General features: G+C 34.7%; 1 protein-coding gene across 1 annotated transcript in view; it reads left to right on the top strand.

Moving 5' to 3' along the window:
- Positions 1-16,849, top strand: part of LOC148950925 (calcium release-activated calcium channel protein 1-like) — a 148,195-nt gene that overhangs the window by 107,175 nt on the left and 24,171 nt on the right. The gene's annotated exons all lie outside the window — the stretch shown is intronic.

The following is a 16,849-nucleotide window of genomic DNA, read 5'->3' as shown; positions in this document are numbered from 1 at the left end:
AAAATGTGTATGTAAAGTCAGTCACAGCCGTGAGATGGGAGTGTGGAAAACCACTTGGCCGGCTCACCAAGTTTTTTCTGCTTTCGCAATTACGAATAATACAATTTCAAGCCATTTCTCATTGATTGACGCATATACACTAACCCGCTAATGCATTAATAAGTGGGAGGAGCTTTTTGTTCGCACCGAGAATGAAGAGCCACAAATCATATGTGGTAAACGTACTGCCTATTTATATATACAGTGGTATGAAGCAAAAATACTAGAAATAAAGTAGTCAAAAGGATGAGTTCCGACACACATGAAAGTGCTACTTACATATTATTCAACATCGGGTTTATGGTATATATTGCCATTCTTATTTTCAAATAATATTTCTAAATAATTAAAATATAGTAAATAATAATTTTATATTTTCGATTTTTAATCCTGCACGTTAATTTGATCTGCTTCTAGAGCTTCAATAACGTCTTGGAAAAGAGATAAAAAGGTATTGTTCTTTCAGCTTGCCAACACTGGAGAATTGGATCGTGATTGTGACGCGAAAAACTTGTCAAGCAGCTTCTGTAAGAGAGAATTTCTTTGAGTCGCTAGACAAACAGGGGTTTCTCACTCCGGGAAGAATACTTATACTTTAGTTTGCTGGGGTTTATGGGCAAAAAAGGAACATAGGTTAGGTTACGGATTTAATATATGCTATGCTCTTACTCCTCCCCCCTAATGTCCAAATATATAGCCCAAATTTGTTTCTAAACTATTACATTTTCATAAAATTAGTTGTATTTGATTAGAATTAACCAAATTTCACTTCTCGCGTCTTGAATGCTAAAAAAAATAGTACCGATAAAAACTAGGAAGCTCCCTTCCACCGGATATTGATTTGTTAATCCAATTCATTTAAACCAATTTCAAGGACTTTGAGGGTGAATTCACCCTTTATGCTATAGGATAGGTCCGCTTGACCTTGTGTCCTGCTTGTCCGTCATTTATTTGTTCCCATTTCCTCTGTCCTTTAATTTTTTATTAATTAAAAAAAAACTTTTCGAAAAATGGGTTTTTCAAAGAAAAGTAAAGGCCATTTTAAATTTAAGCTCAGCAGATACAAATACCTTTTAAAATTCCAACTCAAAACAACCAGAAATTATTATTAAAGAATAAATGAAACCCAAAATGAACAGAAATTAAATAAACAATCATAGCAAAAACATACAACAAGTAATAATATAAGTGAATAGATCGATCTTAAAGCGAGCAATGCTTAGATTGAATATGGATATCAAGCTTAAAATGAAAAAAAAAATATTTTCCTATTGAAGTATGAATGAAACTTAAAACGAATAGAAATTAAATAAACAATCAATGCAAACAAACACACAATAGATATTAATGTAAATTGACAAATAAATCTTAAAGCGAGTAAAACTAAATTGAATGTGCAAATCAAGCTTGAAACGAACAGAAATCACTACAAACAAGAGTTTGGGTATGACTCCTTCTCTCACTGTAAAATTTTAAAACCTACTACGTCATTGACGCTTTACTGAAAACTATATGCGTCTTGAAAAGTCTTGGAAAGTATAAACAACATCAAATGATATTAACTGTTAAAAGATCCATTAATTCAATAATTTATTTCTCTGTAAATATATTTTATTTTCGATGCTGTAAGAACTGGAAAAGAAAATATTTGTAAAATAATCCGTTTTCAGTTAAGCGCCAAGGACCCATTAGGCTTTTGGTTTTTATTTACAGTTAGAAAAGGAGGAAGTATTTAAAAATTTGTCTGTAGAGAAACTATATTCGTCTTTAACAACTTTAAAAAGAGCTAATAAATTAATCTGAATATTTTATGTAAAATGATATTAATTGCTGAAAGCTCATCAGTTCAAAATTTTACTATAATTTTAATGTTAATTTTCAATATTAGTAGTATGCTAGAATGCACTCCGGCCAGTGATTGCGTAATATGCCTTACCACGGTCCAGTTACCTATTACTATGAACGGTACATGCCTTAGAAGACAGGTTTTCTAATGTGACACTCATTTTTTGAATGCACTCCTGACAGTGATTGCGTAATATGCCTTACCACGGTCCAGTTACCTATTACTATGAACGGTACTTGCCTTAGAAGACAGGTTTTCTAATGTGACACTCATTTTTTTGAATGCACTCCGGCCAGTGATTGCGTAATATGCCTTACCAGGGGCCAGGCATCTATATATTTGAACCCTATGCCTGAGGCATGGATATGTGTGTAGGTTTTAAATGCATTGGACGGTTACCAGGGGTCATTTGCATAGAGGTACCGTTTCTATAGATGGTATAGTAATTTGAAATATCATGTGGAATTTGCTTGAAGGTATATACTTTGCGTCCGCGCCCGTACCAAACAGGTTTTTCTGGTAGTCCTATTCTACAGGTCATTACACCTTTGCCAAGAGGAGCGAGTATAACTTGATTGATGATTAGGATTTGAATAAAAGGAATAGTTTTCCTTAAACTTCATATTAGTAAGATAATTGAATTCAAATATAATAGTTTATTTACAAGGATTTTAGTGAAAAAAAAAATTAGTTGTGTATTTACACTATTGGAGATTAATTATGAAAACGACAGCAGCAGCAGCAGCGATATACGGCTACCTAATGTATCTGTGGAAATGACCGCTGGCTGTAGACTATGTCTTGAATGTGACATTATGTATGCAAGATACGTGATATCATTAAGCAAATTTAAGCAGGAGGAGCAGCTTTGTTTTGCTGGAAAAGTGAATATTCTCCATATAAATAAACTTCGGTCATAATTAGATGTCCTATCAAAATATATTGATGAGAACAAAATGCATCAGTTAATATTATTTTTGTAATCATGTTCAATACAAATGTTTCAAAATCAATGGTATTTTTTTCTTTTTTTCTATAGTAGACATGCGTATATTTCCTAGAGTAGAAAAAATCTAATCTGATTAGTCTGAAGTTGGTTGGGAGAGTGTTAGGACTAAAAAATGGATGGATTTGAGAAAGATCGAGTCATGAAGAATCTAGTTCTTATGGACAAGCACTTGATTCTAGATGATGATTTTCTAGATTTTTCTACTTACAGGAAGATAGTTTCTCAAGGACTGCTTGTCGATATAATGAAAACTAATTCTCCGTCATTAGACTCTTGTATGAAGCTTCTACAACGTGGTCCAAATACATTTACACAATTTATTGATATATTGATCATGACAAGACAAAATTATATTGTGGATATGCTTTTAAACATTAGTTTAGAAAGTTAGGACTTTTTTTCATAAGAAAGATGGTGCTCAAGGATGACTTACTCCTCTCTCTCTCTCTCTCAGACAATTTTTTTGTTGCTAGCTCAGTTTCATTGTGATAGTGAGAGCGTTAAAATGTGACAAAATGTTCCATATATGTCCGTTATGTATGTACACACAGTGCAGCTGGTCATCATGTGAGAAAGTCAATATAAGTGAGAAGTATGATGAAAAGTGTGGATTATGCAATCCGTGTTAATTACACAGAGGATATGCTATACGAATTAAATGTTGTAAGTCCTGTCTTGAAGTGGTGTTCGACTCACACCCTAGATGTCACATATATTCCAATTGTCATCGTGATAAATGCAAGCAGCGGGAGAATACACATCCTGATATGATTGGAAAGAATCCTAACAGCGAGTTTATTGTTTTGCTAAGAAATTGGTCTTGTAGTTGTTTTAAATTTTTATGGGAGGATGAACCGTGTCAACAAATAAAATTTTTGAACAACAAAATAAAATGTTTTCTACGTAAAAGTTGTGAATAAACAGGGTTTTATGATTATAAGACCACAGATTTCGATTGTGCTTTGAAAGACTGTGATTCGACACTTGAGGGCACTGTGTGTGAAATTGCTTCAAATAGGCAAATTGAAACATGTGAATTCTTTTGAATGAATGAGAATAGTATCATTGACTATACAAAGAGATATAACAAGAGTGAAGTCACACTCCACTTTAGAAAATATGACCCTGACATTGCACTACATCAGGATCAGTACACTGTGAATTCAGATAATCTACCCGCAATAGTCGTTGTCAACAAATACCTAGTAGTGGATGAAATCTAAAGAGTAGAAAAGTCGTTTTTATAATGTATATGATTTTTTTTTTATTAATAAACAATTTCGCATGCATCATTATAACATTTTCTTCTTAGGATACTAAAATCAATATTATAAAAGATTGTAAGTACGTTCTCCACTAGAAATTCATTAAATTGAGGTAAGTCAGCGTGGATGTCGAGAAAGTGCTTGTAGGTATAGCCACGCCATCTGAAAAAGAGAAAGAGTAGTGCATGAAAGCCACATGTCTTAGTCGCTAAATCCTGTACTCTTCGTTGATTTTGAATAATGGTTTTCCCAAAACGGGTAGCGATCTGATATCCAGTGGTGTGTTTCCTGGACCGAAGGTATACTGTGTGGAAACGCATGGCAAGGATATCAAACAAGTTTGCAAGGGGGTACCTACACACTTGGTAAAAAATAATTTCGACATGAGTGTGTATAGAAACTGTGTGAAACGTAGTTTGGGGCCACGGGCTAAATTAATTGTGATTCGCTATATAAACTTTAAAAAATGCACAGTTAGAGTATAAAAACACTCAATGTCTGCCATATCGTACAATTTATTGTTAATTGTGTTTTGTTTTTATTTTTGGTAAACGTTGATTATTTTAATTAACGCCCTTTTTTATGTTAAATATAAATTAAAAAAAATCTTTAAAAAAAATATAGAATAATTTCACTAAAAAAAAAAAAGTATAAAGGGTTGTTTAGGTTTTTTTGGGGAAGGAGGTTTTTTTTTTAATTCTTTTTTTTTCTATAAACTAATCTTTTATATGGTGGGGGGGGGGGGGGGGTGGTGTGGTAGTGAGGTGTGTGTGTGTGCTTGATCGCCAGATAAATATACAGTATTTATTGCCGGCCCCGGCCCGCCCCCCCCGCAGCGGGCCCCGCGTGCCCGGTGCTTCCCGGCCCCGGCCGCCGCAGCGGCCGCCCCCCGGGGGGGGGGGGGAGGGGGGACCCCAAAATTTAAAATGTTGTAAGTAAAAGTGTATGTGATTATTTCACAAGTGTGTGTGTGTGTGTGCACATTAGTACAATAAATGTTGTATTTTTTTATAAATAAATAAACAGAAAAAAAAGATTATTTATTTAAGTGTTTTTTTTTTTTTCTAGTGGTTATGTAAATGTTGTATTTTTTTTTATAATAAATAAATTAAAAAAAAGTGTTTTTTTTTTTTCATGTTTAATGTGCCTTTTTAAATGTAGTATTTTTTAATTTTTTTTTTTTAAGTATTTTCACCTTTTTTTATGTATATAAAAAAAGAAAAAATTATTCTTTATTCTTCTTCTTCTTCTTCTCGTTATTATTATTATTCCTGAACGGAGTAGTAGTAGTAGTAATAGTAATATGGAAATTATTTAGTAATTAAACGGCCGTTGTCTACAGTTAGTTGTCCAGGTGAACTGTTGAAGGGAACATGTATCAATTTAAAACACCATTCAGATCGTTTCTGTGTGTACCGTCAATGTCGTGCAAAACAACACTATTAAATAAAATAATTAAAAATTGTGATAAAATGTTTGTGTAAAAGCAGAGAAAAATCTACTATTTATATAGTATTTGGCAGGAGTCATAGGATAAAATAAAAGCGAGTGCCACCACCACCATGGGGTTTGTGCGTATACAATTCATGCAGGGACTTGATGTTTTCAGCATTATTGAACAAAACTCTTGGTTGATCATTGACGATATGGCTGAATCTATTGAACAATGGTCCCAGGAAATGCTACAACTGTTCACTGTTCGCTCTCATAATGAACAGATTTCCCTTACTCTGGTTCTACTAAACCTCTTTCATGAGAGAAAATGTATGCGAACACTTGCATTGAACTGCACCTACTATATCATCTACAGATCTTTTCATAATTTTAGTTCGCTCATGAATCTCAATAAGTAAATTGATCCGGGAGCCTTCAAATTTCTTCTCTAAGCAGAAAATCAGACAGCTAATAAAACATACGGCTATATTCTATTGGATCTTAATCAAAATACACCCAAGGATCTGCCTGTAGTCACAGATATTTTAGACAGTAAAATTACAGTATATCTCCTCGTGAGCTCTACAAAGACCTATTAGTTGCTATCATGACACTAAAGAAACGACGTGAAAATAGAAATCTATTTTCAGTTATAAGCACTGCAAAACCTCCACGTCGGAAAGCCACACTCAAACCTTGTCTTGAAAACAAGTTCATTAATCGAATATCTGAACTTTGTTTAAATTTGATCGAGGGTAATGTTCAAGTGCCAGAAGTAGTTAAGCAACAGGCAAAGCAACATCGTTCCATTGTACGTACATTGGCCTCTAAAAAGAAATTAGATATTTTAAATATTACTCGACTTCTTCTGACGGGTGTTAGCTTTTTCACACATTGTTAGAGAATATTGTATTTTACTGTACTTATTGTTCAATAAAGAGAGAGAGAGAGAGAGAGAGAGAAGTTAGCCAAAAAATAACTATACGACCCTATAAAACGCTTTTCACGTCCGACGCAATCTGTGAGAACACACTTTGACAATGACTAAAAATTGACCCAGAGAATATCGATGATGATAAAAACTGCTTTTACTTCAAAATGGACTTTGCGGAGTGGACAAACACAGGTCCTATCGCTCGAATCTCACTGCTGCTGCTGCTGCTGCTGATCCCAAAAAAGAATCATCTCCTCAAGATTCTGCTGCTGCTGGAAAAAAATTGACTATGTTGTATAGGTATTAATTATTAATTAAATTTTTATATAAATGCCCCCCATATTCGGTTGAAAAAATAACATGACTCCTAGCCTATCTCTTGGAACGTGATCACATTCAAGTTGAGAGCAATGGGACAGGGATCATTATTCAAGGCAAAAGCTATAATTTACTTGATTTAATCTATGATATGGTTACAAATCGTAAATGACTAGTATCATTTGACTATCATATATACAAATTTCTAAAGGCATTAAAATTCACCAAAAGTATTTACTGAAACATAATAATTCTAAAATAATATAATTGGAAGGCGTCCTCATCATCAACAACAACACCAAAATTGACAACATTAAAAAATGAACTGTGCGACGCATATTTTAAATCAGTTTTGTAGAACATTATCCCACTGCTAATAGATAGACAAAAGCGAGGACGTATCCGGTCATCATCACCACCATCCCCATCACCGGCCAGTATACACCAGGGTAGCCGACGTTACACAACGTGTTTATGTTTAAACTGGTTGAATTTCTGAAAGTTGTTTATGAAAATATTGGTGAGGTGGGGAGTTTAAGGTACCCCGAACTTTCCAAAGTAACAGGTGTTAACACTAAAAGCATACAATACTATCTACAAAATTAATCACGTTACACTATGCATATAAATCATAGAATTTGTACCAATCAATATCGAAAAACTAAAGCCTTTTACCCAGTGCAGATAATAATAGTAGATCCCCTGACTCAAGACGAGGTTCAAATGCATCACAGTACACCATAAAAGTAAAATATACGTTCACTCGCAGTTTATAGTCTTTATGAATATGCAAGTCCATTTCGAACAAAGAGTGGGAGTGAAGTTTCTCAGGTCATTGAAAGTATTATCCAACAGTATACATATAAAAAAATTAAAACGGAGCATGGTAGTGAAGTTGTTAATCCTCATGTTGGAAAAGTACTGGAGAAACAAAATACACTACTCTATCATAGTCACAGTCCTATAAAGGCTGAATTGGCCGAACGCTTGATAAGAAGAATTTGACTTTTAATTTCAAGATATTGTAAATTAAAAAATACATCGGCTTTTATTCATGATATTGATAAAATCATGTTGATTTATAATCAACGACCTCATCGATCGTTGTCCAACTCTACGCCAACGGAAGTTCATCATTCTGATCATGATACAATTGACACCTTTCTTAAACAGTATTCCAATGAATTTTCGGCTGTCAAGAAGATGAAAAATAAATTCAATGTTGGTGATATGGTTCGAATTCACAGAACAAGTAATGTATTTGAAAAGAAGACCTATTTGGGGTCCACCGAATTTTTTAAGGTGGGAAAAATCCTTGACATTAAACCCGTAACTTCTCGTATTCGGGATACCAATGATGAGGAGATTCTCAGTGGCTTTTATGCATTTGAATTACAAAAAGTAAAAAATGGTAGTGAAATTTATCACATTGAAAATGTATTAAAGAGACGTAGTCGCAGGGGTAAGGAACAGTTACTTGTCCGATGGCTAGGATACAAGTCTGATTTTGATTCTTGGATCGGTGTTGAAGATATTGACAATGCCCCATGATTTCTATGTAACTTTCATGTCCAACTTTTACAATCCTCTCTACAATGACCTGAATAGGACAAGTTATTTTTTGACAAAACTCTCCCCCACAATCAAATTTGATGGCGCATATGAAGTAACCTTTATCTAAAGTATTCTCAAAAATACATATGATATCCTAAGAAGGGGCAGTAAATATGAAATAAAAATACTACCGTTTGAATTCGGCGATGAAGGACAAATTGAAACTTTTGACTCTAATCAGTATACTAGTGCTAAAATCCCCTACAGAGACTAAAAGAACATGCATGAACTGTGTTTATTTATCAACACAAAAATTGCAAGTCGAAAAAAAAGGTGGTTTCACTTTCAATTACTCGACAGGACAAAGGAAAATTTATGTTACTAACCCATTTTATGATGAAATAATTTTCCTAAATAAAACTTGACGTGGGTCTATTGGTTTTAAAAACAATATTATTAACACAGACAATTGTAATGGTAGTGTGCATTTATAATATGCAGACTATGAATCTAGCTTCTCAACGGACAATGGTATACTTTTATACGCTTTATATTTTGAAACATCTCGGTATTGTTATTCAACTGTTGCCCTTTTTTGAGATTTACACCGAAAAACCGCTCTAGAACATGTTCACCACTACAATATAAAGCATCTTCAGTATAGTTCTTTAAACGCCATATATCTGTAGCTCTGCCAGTTAACAATAAGAACTTAATTTGTTTATCAACTAGAATTATAAAAATTATTAGCTTTTATTAAATGTATTTTTCTACAATTTTTAAACTAAAAGGAAGTTCAAAACAAAAAAAAAATTAAAAATATAATAATAACTTTTGTCTGTCCCTATATTTACTGCTATGTTTGTGATTTGAGTCCACGTCGAATAGGCAATGAACTGGACTACTACAAGTGGCGTAGTAACATTTATGGCTATGGTCTTGATAGCTGGTTTGTAAGGTTCTTTCGTTCTTCATTACCCCTTGCCGGAAAATATCTTTGTCCTACTGCATATAATTTTGCTACGTCCACACTACAGGACTGGGGATTAGGCACTAATTTCAATAGGAATGTAAAGTAACATATTAGATCTTCAGCAAGAGCGGTCGGTGAAGACTTAAATTACAGACACACTGGGTATTTATTTAAATAAATGGTTTCGTGTAATTCACTCATCAGTATCCCGCCAGTAAGGAAGCAAAGGACATCAACAATGAATGTGATGACTAGAAAACCAACTTCCAAGCAGAAGCAGCCGAATAATAAGTACGGACGGATTGTTATATCAAAGAATAATTTCTTCTATTATGATGTCTTATCTACATCCAAATGAATAATATAAATCAATCAGTAAATCTATGACTCTATTCATTGATTAATATGTTTAAAAAAGCTTTAAGTACGTATAATATGTACAGTTTCACCCCCAAAAACCAATTTTGGAAAATATAAAATTTCAATTATTTTTCAATGAAGACTATTTCATTGATTTGTCGTCAACATTTATTGATTTAAATGTGGTGCTGACGAAAAAGACAGATAATACAACTCCAAATGCTGGAGAAGGTCTCTCCTATGAAAGCTGTATTCTACACAACCTATTCAAACAAATTAATGTATTTATCAATGTAACATTGGTGAGCACTAGCAATAATTTATCCAACTATGCAAGATACATAAAATTTATGATGGTGAAACCAAAGGCGTACAAGGAGATGAGAGGACAATCGTCGGGCTATGAATATCTAACAGGTGTTGATACTGACGGCCAGCTGACGACATCATTTACCCAGGAGCATTAGCTAGTTGTAAAATTAAATCATGAGTTATTAAATATATCACAATGGTTAACCCCCACTCTTAAGATTAACATAAGGTTAAAGCTGACCCCATCGAATTTCATTTTGAGAAAAACACTTCCAGCAGCACCAGATGCAAATGTTATTATCACTTCGGAAATTCTCCACGTACGAAAACTGCATTTGCAGTGGAAAAGCTAAGAACCAATTTTAGCAACATTAAACTTCTTTTCTTGCATCCGATCACCCCTCAACGTCACATAGCCACGATCTCTCCTAGCTATAGTAATTAATAGGTTATCAGTGGCGAAATCCCATCAACATAGGATTCGGCCTGTTTCAAGAGTGGGGGTGCCGTTGGATCCAGGACTGAATCCCCCCACGATTTTAAATTCTTTAGTCTATCTAGCCTTGTCTTTAAAGTGAATTATATTCTACTGTACACTCGATCATTTGACAAAAAATTCTATCGAACGCTGTTCGAATTTACAATGCAATCCCTAGATCACGACTCTCAACTGAATGGAATATGGAAATTTGAGAATGATCTAACCGATTCAATGTTTTCAAAAATTTTGGAGTTATTGTTTTTAATTTGTCGGGCACACAGATTATGAGCATATTACTAACACGGACCGTATGTTTAGAATGTGCATTTGCCAATGCCCTGACCGAGAGCATTATGCTACTATCACTGAGTCAATTTGAAACCTATTCGGAAATCATCCCCGACAGCAGTGTTTTACTAGACCTAGCACCCTGAACCCAAACCACATACTCAATTCATTTAGTATGAATCATGACAGGTTTAGCTATAAGTCCTAGTCCCTAACATCGGACTTCATTGAAAAAATTCAAAGTGTTAAAAAGATATTAATCAGTGCTAATAGTAGACCATCGAATTTGACGACCTGTCTGTTTCTTAGCATCTTCCAAACTGGAACGGGTACAGAATTTTTTGACCATTTAGGCTTATCGTATAGCTCCTACACATCAAGCATAAGCAACTTAATTGAAAGCAGTGGGAAAACCGTTATTAAACATCTACGACGAGTACAGAATTTAGCGACTAAGACTCGTGGCTGTCATGAACTACTCTTTTTCTTGTTCAGATGTCGTGGCTACAACTACACGTAGGGTCTCGACATCTACGCTGACTTACCTCAATTAAACGAATTTAGAGTGGAGAATATACTTACAAGTGTATTTAATATCGATTTTTGTGCCCTAAGAATAAAATTTTCTAAAGTTGTATTTTAAATTGTTTATTAATAAAAAAAAAATTATATACATGATAAAAACGACTTTTCTACTCTTTAGATTTCATCCACTACTAGGTATTTGTCGACAACAACTAGTGCGGGTAGATTATCTGAATTCACAGTGTACTGATCCTGATGTAGTGCAAGTCCAGGGTCACATTTTCTACAGTAGAGTGTGACTTCTCTCTTGTCATATCTCTTTGTATAGTCAGTGATACTATTCTCATTAATTCTAAAGAATTCACATGTTTCAATTTGCCTATTTGAAGCAATTTAACAGTGTCCTCAAATGTCGAATCACAGTCCGTCATAGCCAAATAAAAATAAGTGGGCTTATAATCATAACACCCTGTGTCTTCACAACGATGACTTAGAAACCATATTCTTTTGTTGTTCCAACAGTTGAATCTTTGACCCGGGTCATCCTCCCAGAAAAATCTAAAACCACGAAAAGACCAATCTCGTAGCAATAAAATAAACTCACAGTTAGAATTCTTTCCAATCATACCAGGATGTGTACTCTCCCATTGCTTGCATTTACCAAGCTGACAATTGGAATGTAGGTGACATCTAGGATGAGTCGCACGCCTTTTCAAGACATGACTTACAACATTTAATTTGTATAGAATATCCTCTGTGTACTTAACACGGGTTGCATACTCCACACTTTTCATCATACTCCTCAATCATTGTGCCATTCTCACATGATGACCAGCTGCCCTGTGTGTACATACATAACGGACATGTATGGAACATTTCTTCATGTGTTATCGCTCTCACTGCCACAATGGAACTGAACTAGCAACAAAAAAAATGTCTGAGAGACAGATAGAGGAGTCAGTCATCCTTGAGCACCATCTATCTTATGAAAAAAAGTCATAAATTTCTAAACTAGTGTTTAAAAGCATATTAACAATGTAATTTTTTCGTGTCATGATCAATATATCAATAAATTGTGTGAATGAATTTGGACAACGTTGTAGAAGCTTCATACAATAGTCTAATGACGGAGAATCAGTTTTCATTATATCGACAAGTATTCCTCGAGAAAATATCTTCCTTTGAGTAGAAAAATCTAGAAAATCCTCATCTAGAATCAAACGCTGGTCCATAAGAACTAGATTCTTCATGACTCGATCTTTCTCGAATCCATCCATTTTTTTAGTCATAACTCTCTCCCAACCAACTTCAGACTAAACAGAATTTCTTTTTTCTACTCTATGAAATATACGCTTGTCTACTATAGAAAAAGAAAAAAATACCATTGATTTAGAAACATTTTTATTGAACATAATTACAATAATAATATTCACTGATGCATTTTGTTCTCATCAATATATTTCGTTAGGACATCTAATGCTGACCGAAGTTTATTTATATGGAGAATATTCACTTTTCCAGCAAAACACAGCTGCTCCTCCTGCTTAAATTTGCTTAATGATATCACGTATCTCGCATACATAATGTCACATTCAAGACATAGTCTACACCCAGTGGTTATTTCCACAGCTACATTAGGTACCCGTATATTGCTGCTGCTGCTGCTGTTGGGTCCATCATTAATCTCCAATAGTGTAAATGAACCACTAATTTTTTTTTTCACTAATATCCTTGCAAATAAACTATTCTCTTTGAATTCAATTCTCTTAATAATATGAAGTGTAAAGAAAACTAGTCCTTTTATTCAAATTCTAATCATCACTCAATATATACTCGTTCCTCTTTGCAAAGGTGTGAAGATCTCTAGAATGGGTCTAGTAGACAAACCTGTTTGTCTGGGCACGTAGACACAGTCGATAGATTCAAGCAAATTCCATATCATATTTCAAATTACTATAGCTTCTCTATAAACGGTACCTCTTTGCAAATGACCTTGGTAACCCCAATTCGTTGAAAACCTACAGACATATCCATGCCTTAGGCGTAGGGTTCAAATATATAGATGCCTGGCCCGTGGTAAGGCTTATTACGCAATCACTGGTCGGAGTGCATTCATAAAATGAGTGACACATTAGAAAAACTGTCTTCTAATGCATGTACCGTTCATATTAATAGTTAACTGGACCGTGGTAAGGCATATTACGCAATCACTGGTCGGAGTGCATTCAAAAATTGATTGTAACATTAGAAAACCTCTCTTCTAAGGCATGTACAGTTCATAGTAATAGGTATCTGGACCGTGGTAAGGCATATTACGCAAACACTGGCCGGAGTACAATCTAGCTTACTACTGATATTAAGTACAAAAGAAAACATTTGTCATAAAATTGGTTTTCAGTAGATCCCTATCCCTGGGTCCTGAGGGGTTGTGTCGACCCTGGAGTTTTAATGTCTGATGGTTGAACTATTTTTAAGAAAATCGTCACCTGAAATTTTTATCGGATGGGTTTATCCATCCGACAACGTCTTCTATAAAAACCTTATATGCCCCGAGGGCAAAACTTAAAACTTTTGCCCAACAATATATTTTCTATCTAGAAATCAACTACGCTGAACGAAATGGCTATCAAAAAAATTTTGATTGGATGTGTTTGGAGGAATGATGGGCTCGAGGGGGGGCTAGTTTCCCTCCAATCATTTTTGACTGTTAAAAAGGGCACTAGAATTCTTGATTTACAATCGAATAAGCCCCCTTTGAAGTTTCTACGACGACCCCTTCCATATGAAGTGCCTCTGGAAAAAAAATAATAATAATAAATAATAAAACATTGGGGCCGTACGGCCTTTACTATAGGCAACGCTACAGCGTTGCCTCTGATTTTGTAGTCTGCTTACCTTTATTAATTTTTTTTATTCTATTGATTATTGTTTGCTGAAACAAATATGGATTTCGATCTTCGTTGAGGTGTATGGTAATTTTTGTTTCTGTGAGTAAGGTCAGTAAATTTATTAATCTATCTGTATTATAAGGGGAAAATATTTTTTATCGATAAAAATAGCTTCAACTAAAAATAACTTTCTAATTTTATTTGACATTCTCGTTATTTGACGTCATAAAAGTTTGGCTTAAATTTTTACCAGTGATTTGAAATTACAAGACTAAAAAAAACAGTTTGAAGATTTCTTGAAAATAAAGTCACACGTAGGCTATTCGCCAGCTCTTTGTCTTACAACAAAAAACGAATGCCTAATGTTTTAAAACAAAGTCACATACGAATAACCCCTCTTTTGTCTCACAACTACTATCTGCTTTGACTAAATCTAATTTTATCGTCCATTACGAGAAAACATTTGGTCACCCTCGCCATTTTTCAATATTTTTCTCATTTATGTAGCAGAAGATACTAAATTCGTTTTATATGTCTTACTTTCTCTTAGGTGACTTAATTTCACATGTCAAGATCTTCGTGAGAATTCTATGGGAAATATTCAGGGTGGTTACAATTATCTTAGAGATTTTACTTTTTGGCAAGGGGGGCTTATTCCACGGAAAAAAATCTTCATGGGGGAATTATCACCTAGAGTTACTCCCCATAGGAACATTTTTAAGTGGGAAAAACTTTTCATTTGAGGGTGGTGGATTTGTGGGCAAAATATTCCACACAGGGCGGCTTTTTTTGCATGACTTGAAAGCTATCAGAGATATCATTTTTTTCAAAGGGAAGTATGCTAGTAAGAACTGTTCAGGCAGAATCGTCTTCAAGAAATTTTCTTTGGGAAACTTCCAGCAATAATGGAATTGTCCGAGGGCAACTTCTTGGGAGGGGGTGAGGATTCCACACTGAGGGAGTTTTCAATTGAGGAATTTTTGTGGGAGGAAGAGAAACTTTAGATGAGAGAAAGGTATAGATTACCCAGTAATAATTGAAAAACCGATGCTAATCTTATAATAAAGTTTATTTTTTATTAGAAAAGGAGATCAATCAGTTAAACTTTTCGGATTTCTTTTCAGTTGAACTCTGTCTCTTAAAATTAAGCTAAGATTGTAAGTTATTTTTGTAGTAAAGTTTACAAAATTTTAGTTAATTTTTCCATTTATCTATCTTTATAGCCTTTTTTATTTTCATAGTATCCTCTAATTTTATTTTTGTAAATTTTAGGTATCGGGGCAAACGCCTGTTCAGTTGAAAAAGTTGAGAATATGGACCTCTGGGACGGGGTCTGATTATTTTAGGCAGTGCGTTGCTAATATTGAGTGAGAAGGGGGAATAACTACACTGAAAAAATGCCTATCTCAAAATTTTGATTAGATGTACTTTGGAAATTGATGAGAGAGGGAGGGGGGCTTGTTTCCCTCCAATCACTTTTGAGACTAATAATTAAAGCACAAGCCCTTTCAATTTCCATTCAAATGAGCTATTTTCGAAGTTTCCAAGAGAACAGATGACCATCTCAAAATTTATATCACATGCATTTCGGGAAAATACGAGGTGTGTGTGTGGGGGGGGGGGGTATCCACCCTCTGATCACTCTGAATCTCAAAAGGCAGCTAAAACTTCTGATTAGGAATCCAATGAGCCCCATCCAAATTTTATACGAACACTCTTTCTATATAAAACTTAAATACGCAGTGGGCATATCTTACAACGCTTGCCCAGAGGACTTTGGGGGGAGGGGGTTGTCATCTTCAAATACATAATTTCTGGACCTTTAAGCTGAGTTGAACAAAATGGCTATCTCAAAGTTTTGATTGAATTTGTTTGGAGAAATGGTGAGCGTGGGAGGGGGGTTAGTTGCCCTCCAATCACTTTCTACTATTAAAAACAGCACTAGCCTTTTCAATTTCCACATGAATTAGCTCTTTTCAAAGTTTCTACGACAACAAATGGTAATTTCAAGATTTCTATTAGATTCATTCCGGGGAATTACAAGGGGGGTATCCACCCTCTGATCACTCTGAATGTTAAAAAAGGCACTAGAAAATCTGATTTCCAATCCAATGAGCCCCTTCAAGAGTTTTAACAATCACCCTTTATAATATACCTTATATGCCCCCAGACCATAACTTATAAGCCTTGCCCTGAGGGCTGTTGACGGGGGTGGGGTGTAATCATCAAAGACATAATTTCCGGGCCTTTCAATGAAGTTGAACAAAATTTGGATCTCAAAATTTTGATTGGATGCGTTTGGGAAGCAGTGGGTGTGGGAGGGGGTTAATTGCCCTCTAATCACTTTTGACTATTGAAAAGGGCACTAGCCCTTTCAATTTCCAATATAATGAACCGCTTTCGAAGTTTCTATGACAACAAATGGACATCACAAAATTTCTATCAGATGCATTTCGGAAAATACTAGATGCGGGGGGGGGGGGTTATCCACCCTCCGATCACTCTGAATATCAAAAAAGGCACTAAAACTTTTGATTAGTAATCCAATGAGCCCGAGTTCTGTTTGAGTCAGTTTTTAGGGTTTGACCATGTAGAGAATAATTGCCGGTGTTCATGTAGTTTC

The sequence above is a fragment of the Artemia sp. Qi Xiang Cuo genome, chromosome 6, assembly GCF_049724085.1.
Source record: "Artemia sp. Qi Xiang Cuo chromosome 6, ASM4972408v1, whole genome shotgun sequence".
NCBI classification, from domain to species: domain Eukaryota; kingdom Metazoa; phylum Arthropoda; class Branchiopoda; order Anostraca; family Artemiidae; genus Artemia; species Artemia sp. Qi Xiang Cuo.
Note: the sequence above shows the minus strand (reverse complement) of the source record. Positions and strands in the feature narration are given on the sequence as shown.